This window comes from Macrotis lagotis, chromosome 3, assembly GCF_037893015.1.
Source record: "Macrotis lagotis isolate mMagLag1 chromosome 3, bilby.v1.9.chrom.fasta, whole genome shotgun sequence".
NCBI classification, from domain to species: Eukaryota; Metazoa; Chordata; class Mammalia; order Peramelemorphia; family Peramelidae; genus Macrotis; species Macrotis lagotis.
Window position 1 is genome coordinate 62,490,511 of NC_133660.1, and position 2,842 is coordinate 62,493,352.

A 2,842-nucleotide genomic window follows, 5' to 3' on the forward strand; every position below is an offset into this window, starting at 1 on the left:
TGTCAGCATCTATCGAAATTATCATAGGATTTCTATTAAGTTGATTATTGATATGGTCAATTAAGCTGATAGTTTTCCTATTATTGAACCAACCCTGCATTCCTGATATAAATTCTACTTGATCATAGAGTATTAACTTAGTAATAACTATCTGTAATCACTTTACTAACGTTTTATTTAAAATTTTTGCATTCATATCCATTAGGGGAATTGGTCTATCATTTTCTTTCAGGTTTTTTGACTCTTCCGATTTTAGGTATCTGCATAATATTGGTTATAGAAAGAAATAAGAAGAATGCCTTAATTACCCATTTTATTCACATAGTTTATATTCAATTGGATATAATTCTTCCTTGAATGTTTGGTAGGATTCACTTGTAAATCCATGCCCAGGAGATTTTTTTTTTCTTTGGAAGTTCATTGATAGCTTGTTCAATTTCCTTTACTGAGATGGGGTTATTTAAGAATTTAATTTCCTATCCTTTCAACCTGTGCAGCTTATATTTTTGTAAATATTTATCCTTTCCACTTTTTTGTCAAATTTATGGCATATATTTTGGGCAAAATAACTGAATTATTGCTTTAATTTTCTTGCTCTTTGATGGTGAATTCATCCTTTTCATTTTTGATACTGATTATTAGTCTTGCTCTTTCTTTTTTAATCAAATTAACAAAAATTTTATCTATTTTATTGCTTTATTTATGAAAACACCTCAGTTTTATTTATTAGTCTAATAGTTTTTAACTATTGATTTTATTAAATTCTTATTTTTCTTAATTTCTTATTTGATATTTATTTGGGGACTTTAAACTTTTTTTTCTCTAGATTATTTTAGCTGCATGCCCAATTAATTGATTTTCTCTATTTTATTCATGTAAGTATTTAGAGATATGATATTTCTCCCAATGCTTCCTTTTGCTGTATCCTATAAGTTTTGGCGAGTTGACCTGTTAATGTCATTGTATTGGATGATATCATTCTGTAAAATTAAATTATTTAGTTTCCAGTTAAGCTGAGGTTCTTCAGTCCTTTAAGCTTGATGCAGCCAGGTACTTAGAAATGACTGTATTAGGCCCAGGCCGCGGCCGCCGCCGCGCCCGCGCCCGCAGGGTTGATGCTGCGTCTGACCGAGCGGAACATGAAGCTGCTCGTGGTGGCCGCGCTGGTCCTGGGCTCGGTGCTCTTCCTGCTGCTGCCGGGGCTCTCCGCGGCCGACGAGAAGAAGAAGGGGCCCAAAGTCACCGCCAAGGTACATTTTGATCTACGAATTGGTGATGAAGACGTAGGCCGGGTAGTCATCGGTCTCTATGGGAAGCCGACACCTAAGACGGTGGAAAATTTTGTGGCTTTGGCCACGGGAAAGAAAGGATTTGGCTTCAAGGGAAGCAAATTTCATCGTGTGATCAAGGACTTCATGATTCAAGGTGGAGACTTCACCCGGGGTGATGGCACAGGAGGAAAGAGCATCTATGGTGATCGCTTCCCTGATGAGAACTTTAAGGTGAAGCACTATGGACCAGGCTGGGTGAGCATGGCCAATGCTGGGAAGGATACCAATGGCTCCCAGTTCTTCATTACCACCGGTTAAAACACCATGGCTGGATGGCAAACATGTGGTCTTTGGCAAAGTTCTAGAAGGAATGGATGTTGTACGTACGAAAGGTGGAAAACACTAAGACAGATGGATGTGACAAGCCCCTGAAGGATGTGACAATAGCTGACTGTGGCACAATTGAAGTGGAGAAGCCTTTTGCCATTGCCAAGGAGTAGGATCCTCTGGAGATCTGCCCCCGACGTTGTGCAGGAAGCACTCCCCTCTCTGGGGACTGAAGGCTGGTCTGGTCCCCGTGCCAGCCTGAGGTGCTGACATCTGACTGAGCTGACCCAAGAATCCATCCTTACATTCCACAACCCCTCAGGCCCCGTTTTTGTAAAGAAACACATGCCAATAAAGAAGAAAACTTTTTTTATAGAAAGTGAGTGGGCTGGGTTATCCCTTGCCCTTAATAAGCCTCTAAGCTTAGCCCATCCTACAACTTCCCCCTCCCCCCAAAAGAATTTTTTTTCTGAAGAGCAGGGCTTATTTCATGTAGAACCATGTACTTTCCTTTGCTCTCCCTCTCATGCCTTTGGAAGCAGACCAGAGGACTGTTCCTGACCTGGGCTAAACTAGACCTGGGTCAATGGCTATGTTCTAGTCCTTGCTCTTTTCCTTACACTGTCATGCTTCTGCTTTACTGGTCAGCATCCAACCTCATTTTTGCCTCTATCCTCCCACCCTGTATATTTTATGCTTAAGCCCCCTGTTTTATTTTCCTTTCACTGTAGTTCCTTTTCTCCAATATAAATAGCCCAGTCTTTGTTTTCTTTGGGCTCATCCCTAAAAAAAAAAAAAAAAAATGACTGTATTAGCCATCATTAATCTGTATTCCTACTCTTCTTCATTAGATAAATTTTTTCAGTCATCTATTCATGATTTGAAAGCATCCTCAATGTGTATATTAGTAGCGAATAAGTGCCATTATCTTTATTATTTCACAGTTGATCAAAACATGTAGATTGATAGGTATAAGGAGAGACAGAAAATAGAGGGCATGTTCACTAAAGTTGTTTACCACTGTGATATAGGAAACCATCATAGAGACCAAGTTGAAGAGGACTTTTCTAAGGATGCAGAATCTTTCAGTACTCTTGCACTGTATAAATGTTATAAATTGTATTCATCATATCAAGCCATAGAATCAGGCAGATTGCTTCTGGAAGAAATCTACATTCATTCAAAAGAGTTCCCTTACTATCCACAGAGGGAACACCATGTGGATGAAAAATGCCTACCATCCA

The 2,842-nt window shown here is 39.2% G+C and overlaps 1 pseudogene; it reads left to right on the top strand.

The window, feature by feature from the left end:
• Positions 1–1,112: 1,112 nt before the first annotated feature.
• Positions 1,113–2,315, top strand: LOC141516105 (peptidyl-prolyl cis-trans isomerase B pseudogene; annotated as a pseudogene).
• The last annotated feature ends 527 nt before the right edge of the window (positions 2,316–2,842 follow it).